Genomic DNA, 15,854 nt, shown 5'->3' on the forward strand with positions numbered 1-15,854 from the left:
CCATATCTTTGCGATGAGTCAGCACAATTCAGCAGTTTGGCCGATGAGGATCCAAAGCAGATCACATAGAGAGCTTTCTTGAGGTGTGCGATATGCTGAAGATAAATTGGGTGACGGATGATGCCATCAAATTCAGAGCCTTCCCATTTTCCTTGAAGGAGAGAGCGAAGTAGTGGCTACACTCATTACCTAGAGCATCAATCACTACATGGGAGGAGATGGTAGAAGCTTTTCTATCCCGTTATTTTCCTCCCAAAAAATCAGCAAAGCTTAGGAATGAGATCTCGTCCTTTGTTCAGTTGGAATTGGAGTCTCTATTCGAGACATGGGAAAGGTTCAAGGAGCTCTTGAGAAAGTGTCCGCAACACGGATTCCCGGAGTGGATGATTGTTCAAACCTTTTATAATGGTTTGAACCCGAGTACAAGGCAACTTTTGGATGCGGCAGTAGGAGGTACCTTAGGTAGCAAAATTCCCGATGAGGCTCATCAATTAATCGAGGAAATAGGGTTAAATAGCTACCAATGGAATGCTAGGGAGAAGAAGAAGGTGGTCGGTCTCCATGAAATTGATGCGGTAACCTCATTGGCGGCGCAAGTAGAGAGTCTTAGTAAGAAGCCCAATAGTTATTGGTGATGTTTCTTCAGTGGAAAACGTTGACTTTGTAGGTAATGGCATGAGACCTCAACGGAACACATATAGCAATACTTACAATTCAGGTTGGAAGAATCATCCCAACTTTTCATGGAGTAATTAAGGACCACAAAAGGCCATGGGGCCACCGGGTTTCCAATAACAACAACAAGCCCCTCAAGTGGAAAACAGAATTTCAGGCTTGGAAACCCGAATGACGGATTTAGAAAAGCACTTGGCTAGATTTGTTCAATCTGCAAATACACGGTTTGAATCAGTCGAGGCTACACTTCGCAACCACACCGCCTCTTTGCACAACCTTGAAAATCAGGTGGGGCAAATTGCGAAGTCTCTCTCCAAAAGGCCACATGGAAGTTTACCAAGCAATACGGAAACCGACTCTAGAGAACATGTGAAGGCGATCACTTTGAGAAGTGGTCGTGACGTTTAAAGGAGGCCTCCGAGTGAGAAGCCGAAAGAACACGCACACGAGGTTGTAGAGGTTGAGGAGGGAGCAAAGAAAGAGAAAGAGGTGCCATCCCCACCTTTCAAGCCAAGAATCCCTTATCCCTCTAGATTGAAGAATGACCAAGGGGATGAACAGTATAAGAAGTTCCTGAGTTTATTCAAGCAACTCCACATCAACATTCCTTTTGTAGAGGCATTAGCTCAAATGCCTCAGTATGCGAAGTTCCTGAAAGACTTGTTGACTAACAAGAGGAAGTTGGAGAAGAGTGCTTCAGTGGTATTAGATGCTTCATTCTCGGCGGTGCTACAAAAGAACATGCCGAACAAGAAGAAAGACCTGGGAAGCTTCATCATTCTGTGTAACATCGGCAACTTAGGTGAGGAAATGGCATTGGCGGATTCAGGGGCAAGTCTCAACGTCATGCCATACACTTTCTTCCAAAAGCTAGGCTTGGGAGTGCCTAGGCATACTCGGATGACTTTACAATTGGCGGACTGAATGGTGTGACATCCGAGAGGTATCATTGAAGACATGGTTGTCAAGGTGGACAAGTACATTTTTCCAGTTGACTTCGTAGTGCTAAATGTTGATGAGGATGCGGATGTACCCTTGATACTTGGGAGACCGTTATTGTAGACTTCCAAAGCATTGATTGACATGGACGGTGGAGAGCTCACATTGAGAGTTGGAGATGACAAACTCACTTACCGCCTTGCTGAAGCCATGCGGTATTCTCTCGATTTTGATGACACTTTGTATTTTCTAGACACTACTGATGAGCTTATTGATGAATACATGCAGGAAATGTTCAACCCGGATCCATACGAAGGTTTGTTCGACCAAGAGGAAAGCAATGAAGAAGTAATGATGCTTGGGTCGACTGAAGAAGTAACATCTACCCCGGTGATATTGAAGAAGGTGCTTCGGAAAATGAAGAGGGCTAGGAGACACCATTGAAAATGCTCCAAGACTATTGGAGACATACATGAACCAAGAAAGTTGGATGAACCATTCCTCGGCGATCCGAAGCCCGATAATACACCCTCTACCCTCAAGAGACTTTGCTCATCATGCTTTCAAGTCATGGGTAAGAGGGCGACTTTCATTCATGAACCCCTGTGAGATAAGACAAGATACGTCAAGCTACGTGGCGCTAAACAAGCGCTTCTTGGGAGGCAACCCAAGCAATTACTGTTTTCTTATCTTTTATTTTAGTTTGTTTGCATGAATAAATTGTTAAGTGTTGGTGTCTTAATTTTTAGATGCTTGTGTTGCGATTTTGTTGTGTGTTTTTAAAATTAATCGTGTGTTTTCATGTAGAATTGGCGAAGTTTGGTGGTTTGAGCTCTATTTCATATTTTTCACTGGTAAAATTTGCATAATAGGGCAGGATCTGAATGTGCAAACATGTTCAGAAATTTTCTGCAGAGCCTGCAGATTTTTCTAAGTCATCCAGAGAAAATACACCGGCGTGTGGAATTTCCACATGCCCGTGGGGGTTGCACAGCGAGCTCATCAAGAGAAGGCGCAGGGGTGTGCGGCTACCCTGTGAACGACCATGCGATTGTCACACGCCCGTGGGTAATTTCCGCACGGGCGTGTGGATTCCTCGCGAGTTGGGCGATTTTTTCCCGAGAGCACACAGGGTCGTGGACTCGCCCCTGTGGTCAACCTTGTGAACCATGCAAGGGCGTGGGTAATTTCCACATGCCCGTGTGAAACTCTGTAGAGGAGTTTTCTCCATCCTGAGAAAACACAGGGGCGTGCAGTTGCCCCTATGAATTGGGCATGTGAATGTCCACGCCCCTGTGGAATTTCCGCACGGGCGTGTATAAGACTTAGTATTTTTCTCGGATGTCCAAAGAAGCCACAGGGGCGTGCCTCTTCCCCTGTGGGTCAGATGCACGGGCGTGGGTATTTTCCACACGCCCGTGCGAGAGCGGTCAGAGTCAAAGGAGTGCTTTCCCGAGAGAGCACTGGGACGTGTGTACGCCCCTGTGGTGCTCTTGAAGTAAGGCGCACGAGCGTGGGAAATTTCCACACGCCCGTGTGGATGCACAGAATTCCAAGGGACGCAATTTCTTTCTTAAAAAGCTTGTGATCCATCTCATTCTTCATTTCCAGTCGCCTGAAAACTACTTCTAATCATCTGTCCGACCGCTCATCGTTTTTTTGGAGGATTTTGCTTCACATATCATACCGATTTTCAGAGTTTTCACAACATTTCTCCGGTAACCTTTTTATCCTCTTTTCTTCGCCAACACTTGTTTTTCACAGATTAAATATCTTTAATTGCAAATTTCCATACATGGTGTATGTTTAGGAAGCGTTTAAAAGTGGTTTTAAATTGAATATTTGAGAGTTGTTGTGCACCCGTGCGGGAGTTTCACGCCCTGCAGATCCACACGGGCGTGGGTAATTTCCATAAGCCAGTGTGGAATTCTGCAGTATATTGCTTTTGAGATTCTTTGATCATTTTCTTCTTTTGTACTACAGATATGGCACCTCGCGTGAAGAAAAATGATGTGAAGAGTCTTAGACTCACACCACCCGAGCCATTACACATGGACTTCTCAAACCCTGAGCAACAAGCTCGATTTGAGAGACTTTCAGTACTCGGGTTTGGTCAGACTTGTTTCGCGGATTTGCAAGTACTAAAAGATATTCAGCAGGGTGACAAGCTGGCTAATGAAATTTATGAGATTCTAGTAGTGGGAAGCTGGAGCTGGCTAATGAAATTTATGAGGTTTTAGCGTCTTTTGAGTTTGGTTTGATGCACGGAAGATTTGACACCACGGAGATGATACAGTTTCGGGCATTCAGAAATTCATTCTCCATGAGTGTCACTGAGTTCTCGATTTGGACAGGCCTGTACGACGTTGCTTATACAGGTACACTGGAGTATGGACAATTACAGACAAATTTTCCAGTATCAGTGACTCCATATCATGCGTATAGGATTTTGTGTGGCCATGGAGAGTATGAACCGGGGTTGTCGAAGGCCTCTAGCTTATCCTGGTTCAGCTACAGATATTTGCATGCAGTTATCAGCAGGTCCGTGACAGGTCAAGCAGATAACACAGCTGCTTTGACCAAGCTGGATTTGCTCTTTTTATACTCCATGGCCCGTAATGTACCACTTCACTTGGGGTGCATACTAGCAAATATTCTGCAGTACCAAGGTCATTCGACGAGAGAGAGTTTATTATTTACTGGCCCCTATATCACCAGACTTATTTTGGGAATGGGTTTGGGCGACGCCTTACGTGGTGTTGAGAGGACAGTTGTGCCTACTCCTATTGCGTTTGATACAATCAGAATGATGGGGTTCGTACGAAGGTTTGGGCCAGGAGTCTATATTCTTGCTACAGCTACTGCAGAGACCACCAGGCTCGAAGGAGATACTGCAGAGGGTATCCAGCAGATTCCCACACCTTCTGTAGCACCGGGTACTCGAGCTTATGATCGTATTGAGAGGCTGGACATCGATGTGAGAGAGATTCGGACTGAGGTAGCGAAGCTCTGGGCTTTGCAGTCGGCTCAGTACACAGATCTTATGGCCCGGTTCGATTTTCTACGAGATCTACTGAGATCCAGACCCTCAGTTCCTCTAGCACCCTCATCCCCTACCCCGGCACCGGTAGACCCACTATGTGCTTCACCAGCAGCAGCAGCAGCACCGGCGCCCGAGCACGACCCCGACATTTGACTCTTCCTTTCTTTTACTTTCTTTGCATTTTATTTTAGACTTGTTATTCAGAAAGGATTCTCCTTCTGAGTTTATGTTCATTTTGCATCATCGAGTTGTATTCACTGCTTTATCTCTCATATTCACTCGATTTATTTTGTTTTTATTGAGCTTCACTAAACCCCCTCGTGTATGCATGCAGATGGTCTTGTCTTCTTGGGAATTGAGACTTAGTCTTGGGCACGGCCAAGGTGCTGAGGCACTTGGCCTTGTGAGCATCTCAACCCGTCGGAACACTACTCCCATGGAATTAGCTTCATCAAACGCAACACTAGGAGTCAGGTGAGTATTGTTTTGATTGCTTCTCCCACATTTGCTTTTGAATGATGTATATATTTTGAGTGAGCTTGCATGTGTACATTGAGGACAATGTACAACTTAAGTGTGGGGGGGAGTTTCATAATGCGCACATCTTTTCTATTATTCTTGATTGATATATGCTCACATAGCCAATGGTGGTTCACTATAGTTGCAATGATTGTATTCTGACGTCTAGGAGAATTGTTAACATTGAATGTTTTCATGCTCTAGTTCTTGCTGGAATTTTTAGGAATTTTTGCCCGATTTACATTTAGTGCACTACTCACTCTTTGAACTCTATTGGAAACTCATGTTCGATGTTAAAGGGACTAGTTAGGTTTATTTTCTTGTGCTAAATTCAAAAAAAAAAATAAAAAAAATAAAAAAAATGATGAAAATGAAAAGAAGGAACAAAATAGTTTTGTTGTTTATTTGTGTTTGTTTGGTGGAAAGAGCTACCACCTATGAAGTATGAAGCTACTCTCATAAGTCAGATACTAGTTATGCCCTAATGAGAGAAAGAGCTATCATATAGGATGAGTGAAAGCTACCACTCGGGTAGAAAGAGCTACCACCTCGAAAGAGTGAAAGCCACCTTAGCAGCCGCTTTGGAAAGGGCTACCTTAGAGGATGTGCGAAGCTACTACCATCTTTGAAATTGTTGTCACTTTTGTAGATAAATAAGTCCCTTGCACTTAGAACTTTGAGGAGTACACCTTGGGTTGTTTTGAGTGAGTTCACACACATACACGAAATTTGGGTTTGTTGCCCTTTTTGATTCAAGTTTTTAGCTAGAGCATTGATTTTTTCGTATTTAGTGTTGAAATTTACCTTAATTGAAGAATACTTTCGTTGTATACCTTGGTGAAATTAAGGCCAAGCACTTTCAATATTTTCTTCATTAATGCACAGAATGTTTTAATGTTTTCTTGAGGACAAGCAAAAGCTTAAGTGAGGGGAGTTTGATAAGTGCTTGTGCGATACTGAATGCGAAAGCGCTCATTCCTTATGTTGAGCATTACTTTTCTCGGGTTTTTTACACTAATATGTGTGTTTTTTATGTTACTTTTTATGCAGGGTAGGGTTGTGAGAGCGAGTATGAAGGAAATAGGCCAATGTGGATCATAATGCACCAATTTTTGGAGGAAATCATGCTAAGGTTCAAACGCGAAGACATAGGTCAGGTGTGAGATGCTAGAGTGTGTGACAACCTCCTCGTATTCGAGTGTGCACATCCATTTGGAGGGGCACAAAGGCAGTCACATTCGAGCATTCCAACTTATGCACATAGAACAAGAGCTCCACCAACGTGTACACCATTGAAGAAGCAAGTGATCCACGACGTGAACGTGTGCCCGTTGTGTTACCCCGATGAAAGTATGAAATTGGGAAGCTATTCAGGTCAAATACTATAGCAGAGCACTGTAGCAACATTGTAGCATATACTGTAGCAGCACTGCTCACAGCCGGCCGAGAAACAAGAGAAACAGAGAATCCACACGGGCGTGTGGAAATTATCCACGCCCGTGTGGAAATTCCGCATGGGCGCGTGGAGCACCCACGCCCGTGTAGTCGCACGATTCCAGTCCTACTTAAAGCCGATTTAGCCCCGATTTTGGTATTCTTTTCTCCATCTTTTCCCCAACTTGAGAGAGGGATTCGGCTAGGGTTTCGAGGGGTATTGGCCAAGGTTTTGGAGAGGTTCTATGGCTCCGTTATCGTCATTCCTTAGGAAGAAGGTTGGTAGGGGAGCTTCCGTCGAGGCGTATCCTATACCGGACGAAGGAATCCTTGGACGACGAGAAGAGGACTTTCCACAAGACCATCGACACGATTATCGAGGGCGTTTCTTTATGGATTCATGGCTTTTACATTATAGTTCTTTGATTGTACTTAGCTCCGTGGAGAGCTAAACCCCTAATGGGTACTCGGGTATTGTGAACCCTATGATGTATTTGTTTCTTTGAACATCTTTATTATGCTTTCAATAAATTGATGTTTATTGTGAGTTCCAACCTTGAATGCTTGATTGTATGAACATTTCACCTAGAGTGACACTAGGGTTCAGAGTTCTTGTTGGTAACCTTGTGAGTGAGTGACACACAGCGAGCGTTAGACAAAGCTAGGTTGGAGAGGGTTGAGAGGGTGAGTCGAGAGGTACAGGAGCGTCCCCTTTTCCCCTCCGGCGTGATAGATTCTACCTCCGTTCCTCAAGTTCTTTGCAGCCATAATAGAGTGAATGGTCTAAGGGATGAACTTCCGCTGGGGCTTAGTTGCGCGTGCAACGGAGTGAAGCGTTGAGGTGATCTTCGTATCTAGCGCTCAATTATGGTTAGGGACCTTCCACATGGACCAAAGTGTTAGGTCTATTATTAGGAATAGATTTATCACTTGGAATCCCTAAAGCTCATTACAACTCTATGCGAGTGCGAGGTGTTGAGATTGTTCGATTTCTCCTCCGGGACATGTATAGAGTTAGGCATAGTTGACCTTAGATTTGGGACTATGTAATTAAGGATTCCCACGACTCACCATTGCATTGATTAGGAAGCATAATAGCAGGTTCTTGCACTTAAAACAATTATCCTAGGTGGAGCATTATCCGGGTACCCCATCTTTATCGATTGCCTTACCCCCTTCTTTACTTTTGCTCTCTTACTTGTTGCTTTTACTGTTGAGAATTGAATCATTATCACACTCATTATCATTGATCTTTTACATAGCTAAGAATCGAATTAAGTATTTTTATTCCCTACTCCCTGTGGATTCGATACCAGCTCACCCGAGATTATTACTTCGACAAACCCGTGCACTTGCGGGATATACACAAGGGGACATTGTCAGTTCACCAGTGGCTTCCTTGATGCTATGACGGAGGAGGAATCGATCAAAGTTGGTGACGAAGCGCCTCCAAAGCCGCAAAGACCTCCTCTCCAAACTCTAGCCGTCTCACCCCTCAAGAGCTGCACAAAAGATGATAAAGAATATGGCAAAATGGCTATTTATAGGCCTTCGATCGCGCCTGTCACGTGCCGTCATGCGCCTGTGTGGATTTTCCACGCGGGCGTTTTGGCTGCAGGAATTTCTACGTGGGCGTGTGAACAATAATTTGCTACAGTAAAATTACTACAATACTTTTCATAAAACGCGGTCCAAACACTCTTCTCTTGAGGCCACATGTCAGGGCACACGTCCATGTGTTAGGCTATAAAACGTTTTTTCATCGACGTATCTCTGAGAGGTCTTGCAATCTTCACAAAGAGAAGGAACATGAAGATGTGGCTGCCTTTGTGCCCTTCCAAATAGTGCATTGACTTGAATCTTCTTGGAAGTTGGCACACATCTCCACGTTTATGAACTCCTCTCGTTTCTTGGTCCTTGAATTGAACAAGAACTCCCAATATTGTGTCTTTATAGCCTATCTTTGCTTTCTTGTTACTCTTCAAGGCATTCACAACCTATATGCATAAAAGAACATCAAATACACAATATGAGACATAAACCATAGTAAAAATGATGCTCAATGCATATAAAACATATATAAAAATATGTCCACTCAAGCACTTATCAAACTCCCCCACACTTAAGTCTTTGCTTGTCCTCAAGCAAAATTAAACATTAAACTAATGGAAAGAAAAGAGAAGTGCTTGGCCTTAGGTTCAAGTACTTATCACCCCTCACTATTATATCCAAGCCTTGCTATGTAGAGTGATTAAGGGGTCATTCTGATTCAACGGGGGTAGTCAACTGTACTGACCTGCTGATGCTATATAGTATTGTTGAGCACTATCCCATACACATCGGCCATCTCTTCGCTGAGCTCCATGCACATCAACGGACATCTATCCGCCTTGGGGTTATCTTCACCAGACCATACATTATAAGATTAATTGGAGGCATGGGACTCATCGAGCACACCCAAGGCATGCAGGTTGTGGGTTCCATTGCACTACTCAAGATGTAAACTCTAGCCTTCATTGGGATTGTCGAGAAATGAGGGAACACATATCACCTTGCACAGCGGTAGAGGATGAGTGTACAAGATCCTAGTTCCCCGCACGAGATAGAGACAGAATTAGAGTCTAAGTCTAAACCAGAGCATGAACATCGGGAGAGTCAACGGTCTCTTGAGTCAAGTTTCAAGGAGTTTCGCACTGAAGTCTGCCAACAGTTACAGGTCCTTAAGAGGAGGCAGAGGTAGTTAGCTGCATCACTGCACCATATTGAGAGTCGTATGTCTGAGATTCTAACTTATATTCACAGCTCATCATCATCAGTTAGCACTACCTCTACCGCCACTACCTGCATGGCACCATCATTTTCACCGGACTCCTAGACTTATGGCATACCTGAGCACCTTTCTACTTTTGTTCTCATGTTGTTTTATAGTTGTGTGTAATTTGGTTTGTTTATCTGTATGTATTAATTTCCAATTAGTAATGGTTTCGGCCCTATTATACTCTATTTATTTATTTTGATTCCTTTTTGCATGCTTCTCTTTATTTATTTTCTTGAGTTGTGATGGATTTCTTGCTATTTTCAAGACTGATCATTAAGGAAGCCTCACACCCTATGGCCCTCGCTTCACAACTTGCTCCGGTCCATGCACATCTAGCGTTCATCTCACTGAATGATTGGGGAAGTTTCTTTCCTCCATCTCTTTCTTTTCATTGTATATCCGTCACCATGTTCTACTGATTTATGTACATCGGGGACAATGTACAGCTTTAGGCGTGGGGATGGACTATCTTATTCTTTTGTATGCTTGAAATTCTTCTGGTAGCTATGATTTTATTGTTTAGAACTTCCTCACTTGAAAGAATGACAGAAGTGAGTTGTATTTCTCTACTAAGCCTGAATGAAGTTCTGTTTTATCTCTAGTTCATCTTCATGCTTTGTCATGATAACTTCCACCTTTTACATTCCATCCAACCCATCACTTTGATTTCGGCATTAGTTTGTTAAATTCTACTCTCAATAGTCTTTTAAGAAATTTTGAATATTTTTTTTTTTGCATTAATCCTAAGTGAAGGTTTTTAGCAAGTAGTTTATTAGGCGACATGAGATAGGAGTCTATATCAGTATTCCTCTGCTAGTGAAGCATGAATGCGTACATGTAAATCTGTAATCGAGTTGGTTGGGTGGCTCTTGTGCCTAATCAATATGTACATCTTTTAGAAAGATTTTGTGTAGACTACATTAGCCAGACTAGAAAAAAAGAGATAAAAGAAAAAAAAAAGAGAAAGGAAAATTGACCTATTGATCGCCTAGAACCTGTTTTTACTTTCACTTAAGAGCTAAAGTTTTCTTTAGGGACCAAAGGATTCTTAGTTGATTATTGAGGGTTTTTTAGCATTTCTAACACCGATTTCATTGTGTGTGGAGTGAATGGGCATCTTGGGGTAATCTAGGATGTCGAATTTAAGGTAGGGAGTTAACACACACTCACATGAGCACTTTATATAAAACATGACTATCATTACTTGGTTACTTATAGAGCAACACACTATCTTGATTTCTTTTCACTTGTGCTTGTAGAGTTCTTTATATTTGACCTTGAGGACATACATTTAGCTGTTTATCATCTTGCCCTTGTTCTTCATGATTGTTTGATTGGGGACAAGCAAAGGCTTAGGTGTGGTGATGTTTGATAAATGCCTAAATATATGTATTTTATACATGTTTGTGTGTGTATGATTTATGTATTTCTTGATGAATCGATGCCCTTTTGTGGTCTAAATTGGTTTCTTTCATATTACAGGTATAAAAGAAGTCTAGGTGAGTTTGACAACGTGGTTCAAGAAGAAATTGGCACCAAAATCTGTACCAAAAAATGCTAAGTCTGGAGTTTCATACGGGCAACCATACGGCCGTGAAGACGGCCGCATGCAGTACTATAGTAGGTTGATAAGTTCTTGTGCGGTATGAATGCGAAGCGTTCATTCCTTATGTTGAGCATTACTTTTCTCGGGTTTTTACACTGATATGTGTGTTTTTATGTTACTTTTATGCAGGTAGGGTTGTGAGGCCGAGTATGAAGGAAAGAAGCCAATGTGGATCACAATGCACCGATTTTGGAGGAAATCTTGCTAAGGTTCAAACGCGAAGACATAGGTCGGATGTGAGATGCTAGAGTATGTGGCAACCTCCTCGTATTCGAGTTTGGCACATCCATTTGGAGGGGCACAAAGGCAGTCACACTCGAGCATTCCGATTTATGCACATTGAACAAGAGCTCCACCAACTTGCCTATCATTGAAGAAGCAAGTGATCCACGACGTGAACTGATAAGTGCTTGTGCGATATGAATGCGAAGCGTTCATTCCTTATGTTGAGCATTACTTTTCTTAGGTTTTTTCATTAATATGTGTGTTTTTATGTTACTTTTATGCAAGTAGGTTTGTGAGGCCGAGTATAAAGGAAATAGGCCAATATGGATCATAATCCACCTATTTTGGAGGAGATCTTGCTAAGGTTCAAACGCGAAGACATAGGTCAAGTGTGAGATGCTAGAGCGTGTGCCAACCTCCTCGTATTCGAGTGAGCACGTTCATTTGGAGGGGCACAAAGGCAGTCACACTCGAGCATTCTGATTTATGCATATAAGAACAAGAGATCCACCAACGTGTACATAATTGAAGAAGCAAGTGATTCACGACGTAAACGTGTGCCCGTTTGAGTTACCCTAATGAAAGTATGGAATTCGGGAGTATTTCCGACAGAGTACTGTAGCATGCAATGCAGCAAAATACTGTAGCAAGTACTGCAGCAAAATACTGTAGCAAGTAATGTAGCAGCCCGGCCGAGAAATCAGAGAAACAAAGAATGCACACGGGCGTGTGGAAATTATCCACGCCCGTGTGGAAATTCAACAGGGGCGTGTGACGTTATACACGCCCGTGCAGTCGCCCGATTCCAGCCCTATTTAAAGCCGATTTCAGACCCGATTTCAGCATATTTTCTCCATCTTTTCCCTAACTTGCAAGAGGGCTTCTGTTAGGGTTTCGAGGGGTATTGGCCAAGGTTTTGGAGAGGTTCTACGGCTCCGACATCATGATTCCATTAGAAAGAAGGTTGGTAGGGGAGCTTCGATCGAGGCGTATCCTATACCGGACGAAGGAATCCATGGACGACGAGTAGAGGTCTTTCCACAAGACCATCGACACGACCATCGAGGGGGTTTCTTTACGGATTTATTGCTTTTACATTCTATTTCTTTGATTGTACATGGCTCCATGGAGAGCTAAACCCCTAATGGGTACTTGGGTGATTGTGAACCCTAGGATGTATTCGTTTTATTGAACTTCTTTATTATGCTTTCAATAAATTGATGTTTATTATGAGTTCCAACCTTGAATGCTTGATTGGATGAACATTTCCCCTAGAGTGACAGTAGGGTTGAGAGTTCTTCTTGGTAACCTTGTGAGTGAGTGACACACCACGAGCTGCTAGACAAAGCTAGGTTGGAGAGGGTTGAGAGGGTGAGTCGAGAGGTACAGTGAGCGCCCCTTTCCCCTCCGACGTGATAGATTCTACCTCCGCCTCGAGTTCTTTGTAGCCATAATAGAGTGAATGGTCTAAGAGATGAACCTCCACTCGGGCCTAGTTGCGCGTGCAATGGAGTGAAGCGTTGAGGTGATCTTAGTATCTAGGGCTTAATTGTGGCTAGCGACCTTCCGCTGGACCAAAGGGTTAGGTCTAAATCTAGGAAGAGATTTATCACTTGGAATCCCTAGAGCTCATTGCAACTCTATGCGAGTGCGAGGTGTTGAGATTATTCGATTTCACCTCCGGGACATGTATAGAGTTAGGCATAGTTGACCTTAGATTTGGGACTATGTATGTAAGGATTTCCACGACTCACCATTGCATTGATTAGAAAGCATAATAGAGAGTTCTTGCACTTGAAGCGATTATCCAAGGTTAAACATCATCCGAGTACCCCATCTTTATCGATTGCCTTGCCTCCTCCTTACTTTTGCTCTCTTACTTGTTGCTTTTAATTTCAGAGAATTGAATCATTACCACACTTATCATTGTTGATACTCCACATAGCTAAGAATCGAATTAAGTGTCTTTACTCCCTACTCCCTGTGGATTCGACCCCGCTCATCCGGGATTATTACTTCGACAAACCCGTACACTTGCGGTAAATAAGCAAGGGGACCTTGTCATGAACGTGTGCCCCTTTGCGTTACTCCGATGAAAGTATAGAATCGGGAAGCTATTCAGGTCAGATACTGTAGCAGAGCACCGTAGCAACACGGAGCAAGACTGTAGCAGCACTGTTCACATCCGGCCGAGAAAACAGGAGTTCAGAGAATCCACACGGGCGTGTGGAAATTATCTACGCCCGTGTGAAAATTCCGCACGGGTGCGTGAAGCATCTACGCCAGTGTAGTCGCCCGATCCAGCCCTATTTAAAGCCGGATCAGCCCTGATTTTAGTATTCTTTTTTCCATCTTTTCCCCAACTTGAGAGAGGGCTTCGGCTAGGGTTTTGAGAGGTATTGGCCAAGGTTTTGGAGAGGTTCTACGGCTCCGACATCGTCATTCCTTAGGAAGAAGGTTGGTTGGGGAGTTTTCGTTGAGGCGTATCCTATATCGGACGAGGGAATCCTTGGACGACGAGTAGAGGACTTTCCACAAGACCATTGACACGACTATCGAGGGGGTTTCTTTGTGGATTCATTGCTTTTACATTCTATTTCTTTGATTGTACTTAGCTCCATGGAGAGCTAAACCCCTAGTGGGTACTTGGGTATTTGTGAATCCTAGGATGTATTCGTTTCATTGAATCTCTTTATTATGCTTTCAATTAATTGATGCTTATTGTGAGTTCCAACCTTGAATGCTTGATTGTATGAACATTTCCCCTAGAGTGACACTAGGGTTGAGAGTTCTCGTTGGTAACCTTGTGAGTGAGTGACACACCACGAGCGTTAGACAAAGCTAGGTTGGAGAGGGTTGAGAGGGTGAGTCGAGAGGTACTGGAGCTTCCCCTTTCCCCTCCGATGTGATAGATTCTACCTTCATTCCTCGAGTTCTTTGCGGCCATAATAGAGTGAATGGTCTAAGGGATGAACTTCCGCTGGGTATTAGTTGTGCGTGCAACGGAGTGAAGCGTTGAGGTGATCTTAGTATTAGGGCTTAATCGTGGTTAGGGACCTTCCACCTGGACCAAAGGGTTTGGTCTATAATTAGGAAGAGATTTATCAATTGGAATCCCTAGAGCTCATTGCAACTCTATGCGAGTGCGAGGTTGAGAGGTTATCTAATCTCTCCTACGGGACATGTATAGTGTTACGCATAGTTGACCTTAGATTTGGGACTATGTAATTAAGGATTTCCACAACTCACCATTGCACTGATTAGGAAGCATAATAGAGGGGTTCTTGCACTTGAAACAATTATCCTAGGCGGAGAATTATCCGAGTACCCCATCTTTGTCGATTGCCTTGCCCCCTTCTTTACTTTTGCTCTCTTACTTGTTGTTTTTTATTGTTGAGAATTGAATCATTATCACACTTATCATCATTGATCTTTCACATAGCTAAGAATCGAATTAAGTATTTTTATTCCCTATTCTCTATTGATTCGATACCCCCTCATCCGGGATTATTACTTTGACAAACCCGTGCACTTGCGGGATATACGCAAGGGGATCTTGTCATAGGTTTACTATAGTAGTTACTGTAGTAACTTACATGAATTTTGGCGATTAATTGTAAATTTGATGGGCATTATGCCGACCCCATGCAAGGGCGCATGGCATCCGGAGAGGGGGTTTTTTAAACGGTTCTAAGGCATCTTTTTGAAGGGGAGTTCTTCTTCTCGGAGCACACCACCACCACCACAACTCATCATCCGAGCTTGAAGAAGGCTTTAGAGGGCATCTCCAAGTAGGAAGTTGATGGGGAGAGCATGATTTGGCGAGATCTACTCCTAAGGCACACTTGTAGGAGATTGAAGACAACCAAGGAGCTTCCTGACGGGGTTTCTCAAGCGTCATTCAGCTTCTCATTTTTGAGGCAGTTGATCTTACTTTATTTATTATTTTTCATGGACCGTGTTATGTATGTTACTAGCATGAACAACTAAACCCTAAGGGCACCGGATGTAGGTGAACCTTGGGGGTGAACTTGTATAGATTGGATGCTTTGATTTATTTATTGCATTTGGTTTGTTTGTGACCCATGCTTGGTGTATTTCATGGTATTGGTACACATGAGAACTCTGTGTATCGATTTCTAGGTTATACTAGGTTGCGTGTCCATCGCCCTAGCATTAGACACACCAAGCTTGGAAGGGATGTATGTACAAATACGCCATTACCATTGGGTATTTTGTACCACTCCATCATTAGGATTGAACCTAGTGTGTGTTCCGGCCCTAACTTTGGATTTTCTTGCTTTTAATGTAATCATAAGAGGCTTTAGATATTACTCATACCGGATTAGGGGCCTACTCAGTGATCATCTGGTTGCCCTATCTTAGAAATCCCTTGGTCCATATCACCACTTGCATGATGATCTTAGCATCCTTTGCACTTTAGTAGCCCTAGGGGGATCCGCATACATGACCATTCTCACATCTTGATCCTCACCCATGTTTTGCCATCATTGTAGACACTTAGTAGAAACTTTCTTATTTTTTCTATAGTGTGAGCACAACACTCGAATTCTTAGGCCAAACAACAAGAGAAA

At 43.2% G+C, this 15,854-nt stretch overlaps 1 non-coding gene across 1 annotated transcript; it reads right to left on the reverse strand.

Annotated features, from left to right (window-relative positions):
• Nucleotides 1-266: 266 nt before the first annotated feature.
• LOC120266684 lies at nucleotides 267-373 on the reverse strand. The gene has a single exon (XR_005538235.1). It is a non-coding gene; the product is annotated as a small nucleolar RNA R71 (small nucleolar RNA).
• Nucleotides 374-15,854: the final 15,481 nt, after the last annotated feature.

This window comes from Dioscorea cayenensis, chromosome 1 (genome assembly GCF_009730915.1).
Source record: "Dioscorea cayenensis subsp. rotundata cultivar TDr96_F1 chromosome 1, TDr96_F1_v2_PseudoChromosome.rev07_lg8_w22 25.fasta, whole genome shotgun sequence".
Taxonomy (NCBI): domain Eukaryota; kingdom Viridiplantae; phylum Streptophyta; class Magnoliopsida; order Dioscoreales; family Dioscoreaceae; genus Dioscorea; species Dioscorea cayenensis.